General features: G+C 39.7%; 1 pseudogene; it reads left to right on the forward strand.

Moving 5' to 3' along the window:
- The first annotated feature begins 5,501 nt into the window (after positions 1-5,501).
- On the forward strand, positions 5,502-6,577 carry LOC138157579 (beta-1,3-galactosyltransferase 2-like; annotated as a pseudogene).
- The last annotated feature ends 16,628 nt before the right edge of the window (positions 6,578-23,205 follow it).

Raw genomic sequence — 23,205 nt, forward strand, 5'->3', positions numbered from 1 at the left:
GAAATACAGAGGAAGTCAGGAATGGGGTCAGGAGAAGAATTGAATTAAGACAGGCTAGCCTCTGCCCCATCTAAAGCCAAGCACGAGCAGCTTTCCAGAAGAATGCTACTGTGAACAGCTTTTAAGATTCTGATTACATAGTATAGTGAACACTCTATTATTCAGTAACAAATCAAAGCAAAACATTCACAGAAAATCAAGGTACAGCATTCACAATATTAGAACTTGTCACAGAAAATCACAATATAGTATTCACAATAGCTTATCAATAAAATGGCCACATGGTTTTCACCAAAGTGGTCACAATATTTAGAACAAAGAACAATCATCTCAAAGTACAATAGTCAAAGTCTTCCACTCATGGGGCACACTAAATTAATTCAATCAGTCGCTTATTCAGCAATTACTAAGTTTCATTAATCACTAAGTATAATCATTAGAAAATACACAGACCCTTCACCCCTAGGTCACTAGTAAACTACAATTTCATCATTACTCAGTACCCAAGGAGAGGTCTTTTCATCTTGACTTGGGACCTGTTCTCAGATTCTCTGGATCCCCTTCCAAGGTCCCAGATTCTACCTGAATTCACCAGACTGTCACCTGGGTTCAATGGCAGACAGCTCCCAGTTCCTTGTCCAGCTCTCTGGGCAGGGTCTGCTCTACACTGAAGTTCACAGGGTCCAGTCCATGTCAGATCCTTCATAATTTCTGCTCCCGGGAATTCAAGGCTCAGCCAAGCCACAAAGAGACAAAGTCTCAGCATCCCAGTCATGCTTCCTCAGTCTTCTGCAGCTCATTAAAAAAATAAGAGAATCACCTTATCCAGCCTGGGGGAGGGAGGGGGCTCCCAGGCTCCTGTTCAGAAGAAGCTCCACCACCACAAGTTCTCAGGAAATTCTGGCTCAGTTCTCGATTCTCTCTTGTGTAGCTGCTCTGCCTCTTCTTGTCCCAAGAAATTCTGACCGTACCTCTCTGGGGCTTTTCTTATATACACAGCATTAGCTACTTCCTGTTTCAGCCAACCCCTTCCTGCTACATCAGGAACAGGGGTTCATACCTTCTGTTTCTTTCACAGAAGTTTGATTAGTTACTAAGTGCTAAGTACCTGCTTACTTGCCAATACAAAAAAGGGTCTTCAAATTACCATTACACTCCTCCACAAAATGGAGGCTCCAGGAGGAATTCACCAATGGGAGAAGGGAAGCAGACCTTGCGGAAGGATATTCTACAGTAAATGGATTGCTGAGGTGGTAGACTGCTCTAAAGCAAAGAGGCCCAGGCACTGAGAAAAGTTCTCAGAGTTCCTCTCCAGCAGTAGAAGTGACATGGTTTTGAATTCCGGAGGAAATAAGGAACAGGGCCAGGAGGAAGGTTGTAACATTGCTGCAGTTACTTGGAGTGGTGTTGCAACAGGCTCCCAATGACAAATGATTTCCCTTGTGGGAAGGAGGCCTCCCATCCCAAACTCTGCCTTCTCACCTCTGAAGGGACCCAAGGAGGCTAGAAATTTCCACAGAGGAAAGCCAAAAGAAAAAAAAACAAAACACAGGAAAAAACCCAAAACAAGGAATTTGTCAGGCACCAGCAAGTTAATCTGACTCCTCTAATGTGACAGGAAAAGAACAAGGATTCTGTGTTGGTAGAGTATGAAGGATGGATCAGAGGAGGAAAGAGAAGGGAAGCAGGAAGTCCTGTTAGCTATTGCTATGTAGTCCATAAAAGCTCTTTACAGGGGGTAGTAGTGGGAATAGAGGAAAAGGCAAATGGGAGAGATGTGGAGGTGGGATTGACAATGCTGAGCAACTGATGGGAAGTGAGAAAAGAGCAGAAAGTATCAAAGATTACCCTAATCAAATCAGGGAGACCAGATGAATGAACAGAAACAGTGCCTCTAGGAGGAAAGTCTGGGGGCATATTGAGTTTGATGCCAGTGCGACAGCCAGAATCACAGGATCTCAGGAACGGAAAGGACCTGAGAGGAAATCTGATCCCACTCGAACTCAATCAACTCAGATCATATCCAACAAATGTTAATCCAACCTTCTTTTGGGGATTTTAAGTGAAGGAGGAACTCAAAAAATCCCAAGGTAGCCTGTAGACATATCTCTCCTAAGCAGTGAAAAATACAGGTATAAAAATAAAAGAAAGGGGGAGTCTAGGTGGTGCAGTGAATAGAGCACCGGCCCTGGAGTCAGGAGGACCTGAGTTCAAATGTGACCTCAGACACTTGACACACTTACTAGCCATGTGACTTTGGGCAAGTCACTTAATACCAATTGTCCTCCAAAAAAATAAATAAATAAAGCAGAAAAGAAAAGAAAAGAAAGGACTGGGGCTTTAGATGGAGGTGTCATCTTCATAGAGACAGTCAAGGAAGCTATGGGAATTTGTGTTGGGGCTGAAGTAGCAGCCCTGCATTTGGTCTCAGAAGACCCTTTGATTCAAATACATGCTAGTCATGTGGTCTGGGGCAATCTATTAATCCACAACCATTTATTAAATGCCAACTACTATGCATTTCCAGGCTCTGTGTTAGGTGCTGAGATGAAAAGACAAAATAAAGCTATCCCTGAGCTCAAGGATCAAACATTCCAGTTACTTGACCTTTCCAAACATTATTTTTCATAAGAAAAATAAATCCCTATAAAATAAGGGAATGACACTGGATGATCTCAAAGTTACCTTCCAGTTCTAATTCTGTAATGCTATGATCCCTAAACCCAGGGGTGTTCTGGCACCAGGAGCTGATGGTTAAAATTTTCAGGATGAACTTCTAGAGCTGTATCCCAAAGAGATCACAAAAATGGGGAAAGAACCCACATGTACAAAAATATTTATAGCAGCTCTTTTTGTGGTGGCTAAGAACTAGAAATTGAGGGGATGCCCATCAACTGGGGAATGACTGAACAAGTTGTGGCATGGAATACTACTGTTTTCTATAAGAAGTAATAAACAGGCAGACTTTAGAAAAATCTGAAAAAATTTATATGAACTGATGCTTCGTGAAGTGAGTAGAACCAGGACAACATTGTACACAGTCACAGCCACAGTGTGTGATGACTGACTTTGATGGACTTAGCCCTTCTCAGCAATGCAAGGACCTAAAACATTCCAAAGGACTCATGATGGAAAATGCCATCCACATCCAGAAAAAGAATTATGGAATCTGAATGCAGAGTGAAGCAGACTATTTTCTTTTTTTGTTTTGTTTTGTTTCATTTACATGATTCCTCCCATTCGTTCTCATTCTTCTATACAATATGACTAATGTGAAAATATGTTTAATAGGAATGTATATATAGAACATATATCAGATTGCATGCCACCTTTGTGGGGGAAGCAGAAGGAGGGGGAGAAAATTTAAAACTTATGGAAGTGAATGTCGAAAACAAATTTATAAATGAATTAACTAAAAAATTTTTTCAGGGTAAATGAACATTTACACCTCAGCAACTGACAAATGCTACAAATCATGGCCTGATTTAGTATTTTGTTGATTGTCTAGACTTGATAAAGTGATGGAGAAAATGCAGACTAAACTTTAAAGTATATCATATATGTTTTTTTCTGGAAATTTAGAATTACCAGCATATCCCTGCATAAATCTATGATCCTGGAAGTGATTGCCAAGAGAAAGCATGTAGAGGGAGAAGAAAAGAGGGCCAAAACAAGACCCTTGGGGACTACCCACTTAAAGGAGTTGAAAGAGGGACAAGAGGACCGTTAAGAAGGTAAAAAAAGGAGAGGATGGAAAAGAAACAATAGGAAAACCAGGAGGGCATGGTGCCTTCAAAGCTAAAGAAGGAGAAAGAATACAAAAGGAGAAAGCTTTTCTACCTCAATTCTAAAATGCCTAACCAGAGGGTGTGCCAGGATAATTCAGCTAAAAGGTACTAAAATGTGATAGGTGTGAACTCACACTCTCTATTCCAAGGAAGTCCAAGAGCTAATGAACAGACTCAAACTACACAGATATCCCAGAGAAATGTAGCTAATCTTAGAACGAGCAGAAAATATCCCCTCTCTCAGTGGGACAGAACATGGTTTGGATCTTGGGAGTGAAGAGAGGTGACATATTTACTGTGATGCAATAAAGCTAAAATAGTCAAGTGTGAGGTGATGGTGCAGGGAGAGGGGTTCAGGGCAGAAGGTAAGCTAAGGTCCCAAGGGGGTTTGTTTCAGCTGGGTGTTCCTGCCATGAACTGCCGAGGAAGAGGACTGTAAGACATTCAATGGGTGGTCAATGACTTCCATGAGATTCCCAGAGCTTGCTCTTCCATGAGCTCTAAACTATTTGGGGGGCTGAAGGAAGGGGATCTTGGGAAGAGCAACTAAAAAGAGAAGAGAGAAGAATTCCAGGTTAGGTGGGGAGGGAGCCCCCTGGGCTAAGATGGTCCCTGGCCTAAGAGGCAATAGACCTGGATTCTGGTTCTTGTCTTACCATCAATTCACTATATAACCTTCAACAAATCACTTAACCTCCCAGGAGTATCAGTTTCTCCATCAGTTTAGACCCTCCCAACTCCTTAAGGTTCATAGAATTAGAGTGGGAAGGGGCCTCAGAGAAAATTTAACCTAACACTCATTAAAAATTATTTTAAATTCCATTTTATTTTAAAGCCTGCATTCTCTCTCTTCCCATTTCCCTCTCCCTCCCCTACTTTGAGAAAGAAAAATAAAACCTGTTACAAACAGGTATAGTCAAGCAAAACAAATTCCCATATTAGCCTTGTCCAAAAAAGGAGATACTCCTCCATCTAGGCTCTGAGTCCATCTGTCTCTCTCTGGAGCTAACACCCTCATTTTACAGATGTGGAAACTGAAACCCAGGGACATCCAGCGATTTGCCCAAGGTCACCCAGAGGGGTAAACATTGGGGTTTGAATCCATCTCTAAGACACTGTGATCCACAAAGATAAGACTCTGAATGGGACCCACAGCTTGATGACCATGACCATCCAGTCTTTCTCCCACCTGAAGATGTACCCTGACTGGTCCCATATTAGGGAGGGCAAGATGGCAGCCCTTTTAGACTTGGGAGGAGGAGGAGCTACTATTCACTACGGGATCAACAACTTTTGAGGGTCCCACCATTTCTTTAGTCTTGTCAATGATCTAGTGAAGGACAGAATAAAGATCCCCTCTAACTTTCTCTAGGTAGAGTCTGGTGGGAGAGGGAGCTCCTACTCCTAATGAGGAGTAGAGAGAAAGGATGAGAGGCTGAAAGAAGAGGGAGAGAACCCAGTGGGGTCTAATGAGCTGGTTAAATGAACAAATTCCAAGACCCATATCCAGGCCCCTCACACATACTCAACCTCCTTCCTTATTCATCTGTTGTCTCCTCTCCTGCTCCCAGATCCATATCTTGGGAACTCTGGCCCAACCCTCCACATTTCTGGTCTGGGAAAAGGGAGTTGGGGTTGTGAATGGTGTGGTGTAGCCTCAGCACCTATAATAATGTGGTCTCTTGTTCCTCCCTGCCCAGGACTTACAGCGGTATGAGGTGGTCATGGAGTCATCTGGTGCTGGGGGTTCTGCTGGGTATAGCCTGTGGAGTGATGCTGGCACTGCTCCTAGAGGCTAAGTGAGGTACCCTGAAACCTCCAGGACCTCAACTCCACCTTAAGTCCAAGAGCTCCTTATATCCCCCGATACTCCTAATCACCTTGGCCCCAGATGCCCTGAACAGCCCCATGGAGAGACTCTCAAAACAGCTTTTGACCCCAAACATGGCAGTGGTGAAATATCACTATTCTTATCCCGTCCTCATCAACCACCCAGACAAGTGTCAGGGCAATACTGCCCCTTTCCTGCTGATGTTGGTGATGACTCAGCCTCAGGACAGTGAGGCCCGGGAGGCTATCTGGACCACATGGGGTGATGAAGCCATCATGCCTGGTGTGACTATCCGTCGCCTCTTTGTACTTGGCCTGTTCCCATCCCACTTAGATAGACACCTTCAGTACCTGTTAGAGGAGGATGCTAAAAATCAAGACCTGCTCTAGGTGGGCTTCCTAGATACCTATGGTAACCTAACTCTCAAGACCCTGATGGGACTGGAGTGGGTGGCCCGCCACTGCCAAACTGCCCAGTATGTGCTCAAGGTAGATGGCGATGTCTTCCTGAACCCTAGCTTCTGGTACATCAGATGCTTCAGCCTAAGGGGCCCCCACATCCAACCTTCATCACTGGCTACATCTATAAGAACAGGATGCCCATGAGGAAGCCATACTACAAGTTGTACATGCCCTGAGAGGTGTTTCCTGGAGCCATCTACCCACCCTACTGTGCTGGGGCTGGCTACGTGATGTCGGGCAGCCTTGCCGTGAAAATCCTGGCAGTGGCCCAGAAAATCAAGGCAATCTACTTGGAGGATGTATTTGTGGGGTTGTGTCTTCAGCACTTGAGGGTGAAACCCACTCCTAGCCCTCTAGATATCTTCCAATTTTTTGGGAGAGAATACGAACACTGTGATTTCAACCAGCTTGCAATTGTCCATCCCATCAAGCCCGTGGACTTACTCTGGATCTGGATGGACTTTCAAAAGGCCAACACCACCTGCCCCCCAAGTTAGGTTCTGGTATAGGGACCCTGCTGCCCTCCATCTAGGACCCACTAGCTCTCCCTTTCCCTCTAGATTTTCCCATTCCAAAGGACCCCCCTCCCAGTAGCTCCAACTCCAATTTGACAATGCTCCCCCAGGGTGCTGATATTATTAAAGTTTTTGACAGTAATATCCTTTCTCCTATCCCTTAGAATGAATGATCAGTGGAAGTTCCCATCCTCAGAAAGTATAATCAATATTTAATATAGAAACACTAGGAGAAATATTGGGAAAATGTAAGCAAGATGTGATACAAAAAGAGCAGGGATTCATTTATTAAGAACCAATGAAGGTGAGACAAGGATCAGCCTGGATGCTAGCCTATGCTTCCCAGTGTCAAGGGAGGTGATAGTCCCACTGTCCACTTTCCTGCTTGGACTCCCATCTTGAGTACTGTGTTCAGTTCTGAGTATCACACTTGGGGAAGGACACTGGCAAAAAAATAATCATACTCCAGATTTCATCTGGCAATTAGCCAAGTCAATGCTGTCAGGAGTTGGGGTGGAGGATCTTCACTCACCCTGGAGTAAAATTAGGAATTTTGTGCACTCCTCTTTGACCATTTTTCCACTAATGTGATCTCTGTGACCTCTTTGGAAACACTAGTCAACAAGCATTTATTATGTCCCAGACACTGTACTGAACACTGGGCATATAAATATACAAGGAGGGAAAGGGTCTCTGCCCTCAAAGGACTTACATTTGAATAGGGGGAAACAACCCAAAAAAGATAAAAGGGAAACTGAAAAGGAAATGCCAGAGGGAGGAAGAAGGACCACTGTGGTGTTTAGTCCTGGAGAATAAGGGGTGGGCCCTTCTTCAAAGTAGAAAAAGCGGTGAAGTGAAGACCATGGACCTCAAAACCAAGATTTTTAATTTGCATCTGCTTCAGTAAACATACATTTAAATCCAATGTGAATAAGTAGTCCTTTTGGGTCACATGAAGTTGGGAATGAGATTAAAATCTTCTTAGTAATTGGAAGCATGAGGCAAGTGAACAAATTAAATATGAATTCTTCTGGGAATCAATGCATGCCTTCTCCCCAAGTGCATCAGTTTTATTCTTTGATATTTGAGGAGGAAAGGCAGCTAAATAAATGGCAAATAACAGAACCCACAAAATGACACAGAGAAGCTAACCTTCATCAAGAATGCTTGAAAGTCCTCTGTTGCATTGAATGATCATATTTTCCCCTGAAACATGATGCTCAGTTTTGCTGGGTAGGTGATTCTTGGTTTTAATCCCAGTTCCTTTGACCTCCAGAATATCATATTCCAAGCCCTTCAATCCCTCAGTGTAGAAGGTGCCAGATCCTGTGTAATCCTGATTGTGTTTCCACAATATTCAAATTGTTTCTTCCTGGCTGCTTGTAATATTTTCTCCTTGATCTGGGAACTCCAGAACCTGGCTATAATATTCTGAGGAATTTTCTTTTGGGGATCTTTTTCAGGAGGTTATCGGTGGATTCTTTCAACCTCTATTTTGCCCTCTAGTTCTAAAAATCAGGGCAATTTTCCTTGAGAATTTCTTGAAGGATGATTTCTAAGTTCTTTTTTTGATCATGGCTTTCAGGTAGTCCAATAACTTTTAAATTATCTCTCCTGGATCTATTTTCCAATGAGATATTTCATACTTACTTCTATTTTTTCATTTGTTTGCATCTGTTTAATATCTTGATTTCTCATAAATTCACTAGCTTCCATTTGCTCCAATATAATTCTGAAGGCATGATTCTCTTCAGTGAGCTTTTGAGATTCTTTTTCCATCTGGCAAATTTGGCTTTTTAAGGCTTTCTTCTCCTCATTGCCTTTTTGAGCCTCTTTTTTCATCTGAGTTAGTCTACTTTTAAGTTGTTATTTTCTTCAGTCAGGTTGTTAACTCTCATTTCATAATTTTCTTGCATCTTTCTCATTTCTCTTCCCAATTTTTCCTCCACTTCAAAATCCTTTTTAAGCTCTTCTATGGCCTGTAGCCAGCTCATATTTTTCTTGGAAGCTTTTGGTGTAGGAGTTTTGACTTCACTGTCTTCCTCCTGTTTCATGCTTTGATCCATTTTGTCCCCAAAATAGGAGTCTGTCATCAGATTGCTGTGTTTGCTTTTCTTCCTTTGCTTGCTCATGTTTCCACTCAATTACTTGACTTTTGAGCTTTTTGCCACAGTAGAACTCTGCTTTCAGAGAAGAGAGCTTTGTCCCAATCTCTGGGATTTTCTCAGCTGCTGGAGGTTGGCTGCCCTCTCAGAAGCCTCTGCACGCTCTGACAAACTGGTCACGAACCCCAGGACAGGGATCCAGATCCAAGCAGGTTAAAGCAAGATAGATTACCCCTCAGACTGGTCCCTTGGTCCCCCTACAATCTTCAGGCCAGGAGCTCTGAAGCAGCCACATGATGGCGGCTGCACACCTGCAGAGCCTCAGCTGCTTTTCCCTCCAGGGGGTAAAAGCCTGACCACACTCCCGAACTCCTGGTTCACAAAATCCACACTGCACTGACCTCTCACTTTGTCCTTAATATCTATGGGTTGATAATTCTGGAAACCTCCACAGCTGCTGGTGATCTGAAGTCCCTCTAGCCAGTGGCTGGTTGTGGTCACCCTGAGGCTAAAACTTTCAGCTCATGCAAGGCTGGGCTTGGCTTGCAGAGCACTGTGCTGGCCCCTTCCTGCCGGGCTGTCATCAGCAGGAGGTTAGCTTCTCTCTGTCGTTTTGTGGGTTCTGTAGCTCCAAAGTTTGTTTAGAGTCATTTTTTACATGAATCGGAGGAGGTGGAAGCCAGAACTGCATGCAAGTCCTGTATCTACTCTGCCATCTTGACTCCGCCCCCCCATTCTCGAAATTGGGGTTAACTGACTTGCCCAACATCACACAGCTAGTGTTAAGTGTCTGAGGCCATATTTGAACTCAGGTCTTCCTGACTCCAGGGCTGGTGCTCTATTCACTGCACCACCTAGCCACCCCTTACTCTCAAGTATTCTTGATGAAAAAACCAGAGCTGAAGAGAAAATTTGACTTTCAAATACAAAAAGCAAGAGAAGCATGAGAAGGTAAACAGGAAGAAGAAATCATAAGGAACTTATTAAAGTTGAACTACTTAAATTCCTACATAGAAAAATGATAATTGCAACTCTTGAGACTTTTCGCAGTATGAAGATTGTAGGGAAGGGATGATATCTAAAAAATAAAATTAAGAGATGAGAGAGGAATATAATGAGAGAAGGAAAAAGGGAGAGATAGATTTGGATAAATTATCTCATATAAAAAAAGCAAGAGAAAAACTGTTACAATGAAGGGGAAGAACAGGAAGATGAAAGGGAATGGGTCAACTTTACTCTCATTGAATTTGGCTTAAGGAGGGAATAACATACACAATCATTTGGGTATCTTACCCTACAGGAAAGGGGGGAAGGGGATAAGAGGGAGGAGGATAAAAGGAAGGGCATATTGGGGGTGAGGGTAGTTAAAAGCACACACTTTTGAAAAGGGACAGGGTCAAAGTAGAAAATAAAATAAGTGGGGGTGGGATTGAATGGAGGGAAATATAGTTAGTCTTTCACAATATAACTACTATGGAAATGTTTTTGCATAACTACAAATGTACAACCTATATTGAATTGCTTATCTTCCCAGTGGGGGTAGGTGAGGAAGGAAGAAGGGAAAGAATTTGGAAATCAAAGTTTTAAAAACAAATGTTAAAAAAATTTGTTTTGGGGGTGGCTTGGTGGTACAGTGAATTAGAGCAGTGGCCCTGGAGTCAGGAGGACCTGAGTTCAAATATAGCCTCAGACACTTAGCACTTACTAGCTGCGTGACACTTGGGCAAGTCACTTAACCCCAATAGCTCTACCTTCTCCCTCCAAAAAGCAAATAAAAAAATTGTTTTTTACATGCAACTGGGAAATAAGATATACAGGTACTGGGGTATAGAAATCCATCTTGCCCTACTAGAAAGTTAGAGGGAGTATGGGGGAGGATATAAGAGGAAGCAGATTGGGGGAAGGGGTATTCAGTAGGCTCGCTATCTTGAGGTCAAAATCTTGTGGAAATGAATGTTGAAAACTAAAAATAAATTTTAAAAAAATTAGGAAAAGGGGAGAAAAAAGAAGCCCCCAGAAAGGAGTAGAGGATTTCTGGCCCTGGAGTAGCAACAGACTTATCCCCACCTCAATTCAAGAATGTATTCAATCAATGACCTCAGACACTTACTAACTGTGTGACCCTGGGCAAGTCATTTAACTCTATTTGCCTCAGTTTCTCATTTATAAAAAATGAACTGGGGGTGGCTAGGTGGTACAGTGAATAGAGCACCAGCCCTGGAGTCAGGTGGACCTGAGTTCAAATCTGGCCTCAGACACTTAACACAACACAAAAAACTAGCCATGTGATCTTGAGTAAGTCACTTAACCCCAACTGCCTTACCTCCCCCCCTCCAAAAAAAGCAAAAAAAATAAAAAAGAGCTGGAAAAGGAAATGGAAAACCACCAAGAAAATCCCAAATGGGGTCATGAAGAGTCAGACACGACTGAAATAACTGAACATCAAGGAAGTCACATAATCACAGAACTTCAGAATGTAAAGGGCATCCAGGAGCCATCTTGCCCAAAAAATACTCTACAACCTCACCAATAATTGTATGGTGGATAGAGTGTTGGATTTAAAATCAGGAAGCCCTGATTCAAAGACAAAAACAAATCAGTCCCAACCCTCATGGAACTTATACCTGACTAGAGAAATATAGTATATATGCAGACAATAATAATAACTAACATTTATGTAACACTTTAAGGTTTGTGAAGAGCTCTATAAACATTATCTTAGTTTGTCCTCATAACAACCCTAGGAGAGAGGTGCTATTATTATCTCCATTTTACAGGTGGAGAAACTAAGACCAGCCAAGGGTCACACATCAAGTGTCTGAGGCTGTATTTGAACTCAAGTCTTCCCAAGTCCAGGTCCAGAGCTCTGTTCACTGCACCACCTAACTTTATTATTATTACTACATAAGTAAGTAAAATATCAATTAAAGAGGGAAAGTGCATTAACGTATGGGGTAGAAGGGTATTGTGGGGAAATACTTGGGAATCAGGGAAGACTTCACAAAAGGGAAAATTGTATTCCAGGTATGGAGGATATATGCCTGAAGAGAGACAGAAAGCATGGGACTACATGCTTGTTTTTGAGCAAAGAAGTCACATGGTCAGGCTTGGGTCTCAGGAAGATTGGGAGCTAATGTGGAAGAAGGGCTTGAAAGGGGAGCAACTGGAAGCAGGAAATCAATTCTGAGGCTGTGGTCTAGGTGAGAAGTGATGGGGTCTGAACCAGGGTGGTGGTCAGTGGGGAGAAAAGGATAGTTGCAAGAGATAAGACTAGTAGAGGAAATATTGGGAAAATAAATGAGAGCGTTGCAAAAAAATTATGAAAAGAGAATTAACAACTTGGTAAAACTGGAACCAAAAAATACTGAAGAAAATATTACCTTAAAAAACAGAATTAGCCTAATGGTAAACGAAACAAAAATTCATTGAAGAAAAAGTTCCTTAAAAATCAGAATTGGCCAAATGGAAAAAGAGGCACAAAACCTCACTAAAGAAAATAATTCCTTAAAAATTAGAATTGGGCAAGTATGAGAGCTAATGACTCCATGAGACACCAAGAAAAAATAAAACAAAGTTTAAAAAATGAAAAAATAGAACAAAACATTAAAAAATTATTTTTTGGCTTTTTGGAGGGGGAAGGCAGGGCAATTGCGGGTAAGTGACTTGCCCAAGGTCACATATCGAGTGATAAATGTCTGAGGCAGGATTTGAACTCAGGTACTCCTGACTCCAGGATCAGTGCTCTATTCACTATGCCACCTAGTCACCCCAAAATGTAAAAATTTCTTATCAGAAAATCAACTAACCTGAAAAATAGATTGAGGAGAGATTATTTAAGAATTATTGTACTGGGGCAGCCAGGTAGCACAGTGAGTAAGAGCACCGGCTCCAGTGTTGGGATGACCTGGGGATCAAATCTGGGCTCAAATACTTAGCACCACACCCAGAAATAACTAGCCATGTAACCTTGAGCAAGTTACTTAACCCCGATTGCTTAAAAAAAAAAAATTATTGTACTACATGAAAGCCATGATCAAAGAAAAAAGTCTAAAACATCATCTTTTAAGAAATTATCAAGGAAAACTGCCTTGATATCCTAGAACCAGAAGGTAAAATAGAAACTGAAATAATCCTCTGATCACCTCCTGAAAGAGATCACAAAATGAAAATTCCCAACAATCTTACAGCGAAATTCCAGAACTCCCATGGCAAGAAGAAAATATTGTAAACAGCTAGAAAGAAATAATTCTGTTATCATGGAGCCACAATTAGGATTACACAAGATTTAACAGCTTCCACAATTAAAGGAGGGAAGGGCTTAGAATATGATTATTACAGAAGGCAAAAGAGCTAGGATTACAACCAAGAATAACCTATCCAGAAAAACTGAATATAATCTTTCAGAGGGGAAATAGATATTTGATTGATTAAAGGATTTTCAAATATTCCTGATGAAAAGACCAGAGCTGAATAGAAAATTTCACATTCAAACACAAGACTCAAGAGAAGCATAAAAATGTAAATATGAAAGAGAATCAATAAAGTTAAACTATTTATATTCCTGTATGGGAATATTATATATGTAATTCCTAAGAACTTTATCATTATTAGGACAGTTAGAAGGAATTTACACAGACAGAGGGCATGAGTGTGAGTCAATTATGTTGGGATAATCTAAAAAAAATTAATGGGTGAGAAAGAGGGATGCATTGGGAGAAAGGGGAAGGAGAAGTAGAATGGGGAAATTTTTCTCACATAAAAGAGGCAGGTAAGGAAGAACTTTTACAATAGAGAAGAAAACTGGAAAGTGGCAGGCAATGCTTGCCTTATTCATCAGAACTGGTTTAAAGAACAAAGTGTGGGGGCTGCTAGATGGTGAAGTGAATAGAGCACCAGCCCTGGAGTCAGGAGGACTTGAGTTCAAATCCGGCCTCAGACACTTAACACGTACTAGCCACGTGACCTTGGGCAAGCCACTTAACCCCAATTGCCCTGCCTTTCCCCCTCCAAAAATAAGCAACAAAAAACAAAAACAAAGTGTGTGTGTGTGCACACACAGGCATGTGTGTGTACTCATTCAGGTACAAAGACCTATCTTAACAGATAGGAAAATAGGAGGGGAAGGGGATGAGGTATTGGGAGAGGGGGGGATAATAATGATAAAAGGGAGAGTGTATTAAACCAGGCAGTGATCAGAAGCAAAAAAGACTTTTGAGGAGGGACAAGATAAAAATAGAGAGATGCTTATCATAAGGATAAACAGAAGAAAATAGGATGGAAGGAAATACAGAGTTAGCAATCATAACTGTGAATGGGATGAGCTCACCAATAAAATGGAAGCAGGTAGCAAGAATGGATTAGAAATCAGAAACCACTATGTTGTTTACAAGAGACACACTTGAAACTGAAAGACAGAGTTAAAATAAACGCTGGAGAACAATCTATTATGCTTCAGCTGAAGTAAAAAAAGACGGGTGGAAATCATGATCTCAGACAAAGCAAAAGCCAAAATAGACCTAATTTAAAAGAATCAAGGAAACTACGTTTTGCTAAAAGATACTGTAGACAATAAAGTAATATAAAAAAAATTTGCACCAAGTTTCCTCAACAAAGGTCTTATTTCCCAAATATATAGAGAACTAAGTAAAATTTGTCAAAATAATAAAAGCCATTCCCCAATTGATAAATGATATGGATAATAATGATATGAACAGTTTTCAAAAGAAGAAATCAAAGCTATAGTCAAATAAAAATGCTCTGAATCACTCTTGATTAGAGACATGCAAATTAAAACAACTCTGAAGTACTACATCACACTTCTCAGAAGTGACAGATGGTTGAGGGGATGAAGGAAAACAGGCACACTAATAAAAGATGAAGTTGTGAGCCAGTCCAACCATTCTGGAGAACAATTTGGAACTATGTCCAAAGGGCTATAAAAATGTACCTGTTCTTTGACTCAATAATACCACTACTGGGTCTGAACCCCCAGAGCAATTAGAGAAAAAGGAAAGTGACCTAAATGTGCAAAAATATTTATAGCATCTCTTTTTGTAATGACAAAGCACTGGAAACTGAGGAGATGCTTATCAGTTGGAGAATGACTAAACAAGTTGTATCATATAATTGTGATGGAACACTATTGGGCTATAAGAAATGACAAGGCGGGGAGGCCAAGTAGCACAGCAAGTAAGAACTGGCCCCAGTGTCAGGATGACCTGGGGATCAAATCCGGGCTCAGACACTTAGCACCCACCCAGAAACACCTGGCCGTGTAACCTTGAGCAAGTTACTTAACCCCAATTGCTTAGGGGCGGCCAGGTGGCTCAGCGAGTAAGAGCACCAGCCCCACCGTTGGAGCATGTTACTTAACCCCAATTGCTTTAAAAAAAAAAAAAAAAAAGAATGACAAGGCGAGGAGGTTTCAGGAAAAAAAAAACATGGCAAGACCTATATGAACTGATGCAAAGTAAAGTGAAAAAAACAGGGAGATCCTTGTGTATAGTAACAGCATTGCTGTAATGATGATCAGTTGTGAAGGACTTGGCTATTTTGATCAACACAATGATCCAACCTAGTTTCAAGGGATTCATCCACCTCCAGAGAGAGAATGAATGAACTCTGAGTACAAATGACATACAATTTTCTCACTGTTTTTTTGCCTTTTTTTGTGATATGGTTAATATCTAGAACTTGCTATATGATGAAATGAGTCAAACAATCAAGTATTTATAAGGCACATATGCACATAGATGCTGAGGATATAAATACAATGAATGAAGCAATCCCTACTCACAAGGAGTTTATAATTCTAATGGGAAACACAACAATTACATATATATGTCTATATATTGATAATCATTAAATATCATATTTGGCCAAAGTCTAAATTAATCAAACTTTAATCAAACTGCTTTGCCTTGCCTTAAAAATACCTTTTTTCCTGTGTCAGCAATTCCAGAGACCAGATAAGGCTGGAAGTAGAATTTACAACAGGTATCCTGAGATCATAAATTCCAAACAGACCCAGCTTTGTCTTTGCTCTCTGAGTGAGCTTGGAGAATACCTCTCCTTATGTCAACAAAGCAGAAGAAGCTTACTTTATGGCCCTTAAGGATGAGACCCTTAACTCAAGACATTAACTTGAGTGATGGGACTTTTTCTTATCCTAATATTTTCTGGACATATATATGTTATGGAATGTTAATGGTAAAGAAAACACAGATATCCTGGATCATAATTTCAATTGACATTTTTTCAACTCTCTTGTTTTATTGTATTTACCATTTATCCAATTAAGAAAATTCCTTTCACATGCAATGATTAAACATTTATGGGGATTGTAAAATTGTGTGATACAGCCACCCTGAATTGGGATGGTCCTAAAATGTACTTAAGCTCTCTCATCTTTTTGTTTATCAGTCAGGACTCAGATCCAACACTTCTTGTACAAGTTTCTCTAACTGAAGGGAATAAGGAATAAATATTTGTAACTATCAATATTTGTCTGTCTCCTTCAGCCAAACTTTTAAATAGGTCGACAGTTATGGTGCTGTTGACACTGAATTGGAACTGTTGAATGAGATAGACTGAACAGCACCTCACTTCATCAAAATTAACGATTCAGGCACCTCAGAATTCATTTTTCCTGGAGTCTTAACCTTGATGGAGTTAGGGAAGTTCCCCATTCCCAGCTTCCAACAGACTCCCACTGGTTTGGTTGAAGGTCCACAATTCCCTTAAGCTAGTCCTGGGACCTGGGATCTCTCTCTATTAGCTAGATCCCCTCTGGAGACCAATCTCAGAAATTTAGATCACACATATTGCCAGCACTGATGTTTAAATGTGGACTTTGTATCTGTATGTGAACTGTCAGTTTCTCTGTCAACGTGATATGTCTCTGTGTCTGTATCATGTGTGCTGTGAATGAGTCTGTTATCTTGTGAGATATAAACAACAGGCAGTAGCCATACATTTCTAAAGGCTGCAGCTGGGGAAGCAAACAAATCTTGAAACACTTTTCCTTGTAGTTTCTGGTCTGGTCAACCTGGAATTACAATGAAAAGTTAGATATAGCTAAAAACATCTTAGCATATTCTAAGAATTAATCACTAAGAAGTTGGAAGTTGATTATATTGGGTTAAAACACCTACCCCAAAATGAGATTGCTCAGCATTCCCCACTCCCTCCCCAGAGTTAAGAGAGTATCTCAGTCTGGGGATTTTTCTTTAATAACCAGAAGTTTTTGTTAACTCCTTTCATCCCAGATCAGAGAAGAGAATGCAGAACTGTAGGGATAATACTTGTAGGCTGGCAGTAGCCCTACCTAACTGCCTGTGTAGGCACCTTGTAGCCTACCATTCTAGGCAAGGTTTGGAAATGTCACCCAAGTCATGTACAATCTGCCCACCCCAACCCAGCAGCTGCAACCACCCCAAGCTCAGTATATTTTGCAGTTGTTGGAAAGGGAGAGGTAGATGGATCAGGCTTGTGGGAAACATTCCCTAAGCCCTGCCTCCAAGAAATATCACTGGGAAGCCAGCCTCTGCTCCAGGTAAACTCTACACTTCTCTGTCCTAGTTGCAAAAATGAATTTTATCTCTATTTAACCTGTTTCCTGAATTTGTAAAAGAAAAAAGTGTTATGGGATCAAAATGGTATAATGATTGTAAAATGTTTAATATAATATACTGGCACATATGTTGAATACAACATTATTATTTCTCTAACTTTAAAGTGGTTTTGAATTCAATGAGTGATAAGATTATGTCATTTGATGTAATTTGAAATTCATTGTTATGTTGTTGCCATCTTTCTAAAATTGTATTGTGTTTCTAAAGGTCCTCTTTCTAGTGAAATTTGAAAAAAAACATTTTGAAGTAGGAATGGTGTTACAGCAATTTTTAATCTGGATTGTGTTGCATGTGAATTAGGTTTCTATGTTATAAAAATCATTTAAAGCTGTTATACTTGGGTTACAAACAGGTAGCAATAATATAGCTGATATTTACTATGATATCTGATTGTTCATTTATGGCTATTACAGAAATATATAGTGATTTAAAGTTATAGTTTCCACATTATTAATAAAAAATGCTTGCTTTATGTTCGTTAACTTTATGTGGAATTTTACTTGGACGTGAAGTTTCTGTGTAAAATAATTTGAAAACACGCCCAACTGAATTAAGGTCACCAGAATGGTAATTAATTGGGTTTAATTTCAAAGTTTAAATTCAATAACATGATAATTGTTTATGATATTGTTGCTGGTAAACAGTTGTATTAAGTTGTAATAGAAGCAGTTTCTCTTACAGTCTAAAAATTGTTAAATTGTGAATTATATTGTCAGAGGAACAAGAAGAATAATGAATGGGACACTCTGGCCATGTGTTGTAATATTTTAAAGTATTGTAATTTGGGAAATCATAAGCTTCCAAGTTTGTCTTTGTTTAAAAGGAAGTTTCAGTTTAGACTGTTCTATCATTTATGAAACTTTCAAGATCGTTAACTAAGTATTTGGAGTTGGTTTTAATGCTAAAACATAAAATCATTCATTGATTACTCTATGTATGGGAGTTGGCAGGCTCGGGCACCAGTATCAGCCCTTCCCTGGAGTCCATGTCAATTCTCCTTATTTTGTTGCAAAGGCCCCTGGAAACTATCTGTATAAGTAAAGTCATCAGCCTTCTATTGCAAATTTCTATGATCAGAGTAGTTAGTAAAAGATACGAGCTCTTTTGTGTTATCTTACTGGAAATATAATATTATTTTTCATCTAGAATTAGAACATGTGCAAAAATTTATGCAAACTGCTTAAGACTCACCTTAAGATGTTTCTATTGTTTAAAGGGATTCTAAAAGCAATAGCTTTTAAAAACACTGACTGTGACTGTGATCAGTCTCTTAATTGTTACCAATGTGAGATTCTATTTCAACACCTTTTTGACTAAGTAATTTTGTGATCTAGGAATTCTGTATAATACCCTAGGAATTTATGTTACTCAAAGATACTAACTTAGTTTAAAGAATTCCAATTTTAAAGGTTTATTTTTGCTTTAAGGAAAAAGAAAGATATCATTTAAACTTTCCAATTAATTTTCTTCATAATGGTTTAGTGATTATTCTTTTTAACATCAGGATAAATTCAAACTTTTTTTAAGAAAGGAAATTATTTTTAGAAAAGATGCTTTGAAAAGTCTCATGTGATAATTTTTAAGGTCTACTAAAATTTCAAGATGAGTTATTGTTAATTTAATATAATAAGTTGTAAAGCAGAAGAGATCTTGCTGTTTTAACCTGAATTTATAGTTATTCCATGGCCTAAGCAAAAGTTAACATTTGTAATTGAACATATAAGTAAAAGATTTAGATTCCTGAAGTATCTCACTCTTCCAGACTGAGTATAATTAGGGAAGAATCAACAAACAAGGACATAAATTTATCAGTCTGTGGAGTGTAGCACCAATGCAATATTTACAGTGCCCATGATCACAAGACCATGACTATAAGTATCACATGATGTTCAATCACAAAAAATGCCAAACTCTCCAGATAGAGGATAAAGTTGAAGGATTTATTTAGACACCAGAAAACCCAATCCTAAAACCAGTAAACTGAAGTACCAAAGATATTTAGAAGCCATAATAATGCCGAGAACCACAGCATCCTTTAGCCTTCCCACAAACTAATGAGAGATCAATATTTACTCACAAAACTATTTCCTTGCCTAAGCTCTGAAGGGTCAAGGTAAGATCCTGTGTAAGGAATAAGATTATACAAACCACGGCCCCCAACTCAATATGACCTTTCTATTACCCTGAGCTGTTTGAGAACAGAGAATCCTGAGAACTTGAGGGCTGCTCCTCTCCTGGGACCCTGGCCAGGTACTTAAGAAGAGATATGATAACTGCCCAACTCCTGGAACTAGCCATTCCAAGGAAACATTGTTCTTGGGGGGGCCTTAGAGGGATTGGCCTCTGTCCCAGGCCTCACACCAGATACGATACTTGTTAAAACACCTGGCAGTATGTCCTCTTTGTTCTCAGCACTACTTAAACTGTAAGATTCAGACCCAAAATTGGAATCTCACCTGTGGAGGAGACGTCTTGCGTGGGACGCTCCCGAGCGGGACCCTGACGGCTGTACCAGGATTCCCCAGCTTGTGTGGTCAGGTGCTGGTGCTTCCCTGCATTGGTGATGATTTTAAATATGTATATCCACTATTAATCATGGTTGCTCTTACTCTGCTGTCTTTAAGCCTCTTACTCTGTTATCTCCGGTTTCTTTCTCACTTGCCTATATATACATATATTCGAATAAATATTCTAAAGAAACTGCCTTGGGTTTTTCTTGGAGTGCCCAGCATTCTGTTTATGGGAATCCTGAACCTCCTTAATCGGACAAGCTCTGCTGTCCCCAACTGTCTCCAACTGTCAGACTCGTTCTCAACCAACTTCCTGTGCTCCAGGGGGCAGAGTTTACTTTCACAGCAGGGGAGGTCTTCAAACTCCCCCCAGGTCTATTAAGGGGCAGGGAAGACCTTCAAATTCCCACTCCCATTCCATGGGGTTAGCCTCTTTGCTTTGTTTAAGCTAGGATTCCAGTACAGGACAGTTATGTTAGTAAAAGAATAATAACTTATGAGCTATCTTGTTTTAGGGTTAAAACTGTAAAGGAAAACTGAATAAACTGGATAATGGGCTTGAGAGATTAAGATAAAGGTTTGATTAGAATTATGCAAGGCAGATAAGGTTTGGGGACAAACAGGGGTTTATCCAAGCTCCTCCAGTCTCTAGACAGTGGTTCTGGATACTTTTGTATCAGTTTTGGGTGGTTTAAGTATGTTGCTAGAGTGTGAGGAAGTATTTTAAGAAGGCAGGAAGATTTGTAGCTTGATTTTATAATAGCTCAATCAAATTTTAGCTAGCCTTATCTGAAGGATATATTAGTCTATATTTATTCGCTATTTAAGACTTTTGGGGACTGCAATTGACTATTGTTTTAAGCTTTGATTACAGAGACAGTTGTCATAAAAGCCTATGATGGAGTGACATGGGCTGCAGGCCAAGAACTGCTAAAGGTGGATGTGCCTGGGAAAGTTTTGAAGACAACCTTAGACACTGAATCTTTGCCTCTACTTCCCAACTGTGCATTTCCTTTCTGAAGAGGAAAATTCTCCAACCTGATTATGCCTAAGCCCTGCTTTCAGCACCTAGTGGCTACATGATTGCTTATCAGAGATGACTCATACCTAGAATCAAACAGAGCTAAGGAAGTTTTTCCTTCTATTAAGCTATATGACACTACCCTCCCCCTTTTTCTTTTGTAGCAAATTTATCAAAAAGTTATATTCATGGCCAAATAAATAATATAGAGATTACATCCTCCAAAGGAGGAAGTGACTAGAACAAGTAATGAGAGAAAGATGTAATGTGATAGATGTCTAATGAAATACGACAGCAAATTTTGAGAAAAGAAACAGGATCAGACTGATTCCTTTAAGAACTATATACCGATGTATAAGATTGGCTTCCAAAAATTTTCTATTATGGAAATTCAAGCTTGATGTATGTTTGGTAATAAGATCTCAAGTTTGGATTTTTGCACAAAGACTGTATAAGGTAGTAGAAAGAGTGAAATTACTTCTTCTTCATTAAAGTGTCTGATAATTTTCAAAGGTAGATGAACTCATTTTTTGGATAAATCTTCACATTTAAAGGACTCCTATACCAGGTACAGGATTTAGGTAAGGATAGGAATAATAACAAATAATAAGTAAACTGAAAACTCTTTGAAGTTTCAAAAATGTGGAACCAAATTTAAGTGGTAGTACTAATATATATTAAGTCAGAATTATCTGGGAAACTCTAGATCTGAACCAGAGAAGCAGAACTCCCTTTTTGAATTGTATAACTACATGAGGCATCTGGGATTCAAAAGGTGATGTTTAAATGGATATTTGGAATAGATCACTGGGATACAAGGAATTTGATGTTAATTAACATTGGTAATAAAGATTCTGTTGATTTGTATGGTTCACATGTAAGTTTTCTTGGTTAACTTAGTGACATGTAATCTCTCTTCCCAAAACTAGTATATTGTGAGCCACCTAAAAAGTTTAATCTATATCTGACTTAATGTAATTATGCAATTTTGTAAAACTGTGAGAAAAACTTTCTTGTACTGTTTGAGCCTAGCTCTGTGTAGCTAGAAAACTGAACCACTTATTGTACTGTTTGAACCTAGCCTTGCATGGCTAGGAAACTAAACCATTTCTACGTGCCTTTAGGATCAAATCATGTTTCTGGGAGCCCCTGCCAGGTCTGCCTGACTACTCCAGCTTGTGGATATGGACTCTATGCATCTAAAAGATTACCCCTGCTCCTGAACGGATATCTGAGCCAAGAGACCTGAAAAAGACAACATCAGATGCAGACAGCTTTCCCAAGAGTCCTTACCAGGCTTGCACAAGAATTTCTCCCTCCCTGGGCCCCCTTACATACCCAAGACTGGTTCTTTATATCTTTTTGCAGCTTTAGCTTAGTTTTACTTGGTTGTTCTGTATTCCCATTTTGCTCCCTACCTTGATCCCTCTTGCAGCAGTGGCTGCCTATCTCTGGGGATGTCCAGCTATTCAACTATTATCCTTAGTGCCCCCTATTTCTGGAAGTGATTGGGAAAAACCTGAATTTACCTAGATAAGGATATTGGGAAGGCTACCAAGAAGAGAGTTTTTTTCATACCTTCTTTTGTCTAAGAACAAAATCTTAATAGATTTGATCCTGACCAAAAGGAAATGATAATCATTAAATATCATATTTTGGCCAAAGTCTGAATTAATCAAACAGACTGCTTTGCCTTGCCTTAAAAATACCTTTTTTATGTGTCAGCAACTCCAAAGACCAGATAAGGCTGGAAGTAGGATTTAAAACAGGCATCCTGAGATCATAAATTCCAAACAGACCCAGCTTTGTCTTTGCTCTCTGAGTGAGCTTGGAGAATAGCTCTCCTTATGTCAGCAAAGCAGATGAGGCTTACTTTATGGCCCTTAAGGATGAGACCCTTAACTCAAAGACATTAACTTTAGTGATGGGACTTTTTCTTATCCTAGTATTTTTTTCTGGACATATACATATATATATATATATATATATATGTTATGGAATGTTAATGGTAAAGAAAACACAGATATCCTGGATCATAATTTCAATTGACATTTTTTCAACTCTCTTGTTTTATTTTATTTACCATTTATCCAATTAAGAAAATTCCTTTCACATGCAATGAATAAACATTTATGGGGATTATAAAATTGTGTGACACAGTCACCCTGAATTGGGATGGTCCTAAAATGTACTTAAGCTCTCTCATCTTTTTGTTCATCAGTCAGGGCTCAGATCCTGCACTCCCTGTACAAGTTTCTCTAGCTGAAGGGAATAAGGAATAAATATGCTGTAACTGTGTATCAATATTTGTCTCCTTTAACCAAACTTTTTCATAAGGTCA

This window comes from Petaurus breviceps, unplaced genomic scaffold (assembly GCF_028583685.1).
Source record: "Petaurus breviceps papuanus isolate PSGF00001 unplaced genomic scaffold, PetGlider_PUasm1.0 172, whole genome shotgun sequence".
Taxonomy (NCBI): Eukaryota; Metazoa; Chordata; class Mammalia; order Diprotodontia; family Petauridae; genus Petaurus; species Petaurus breviceps.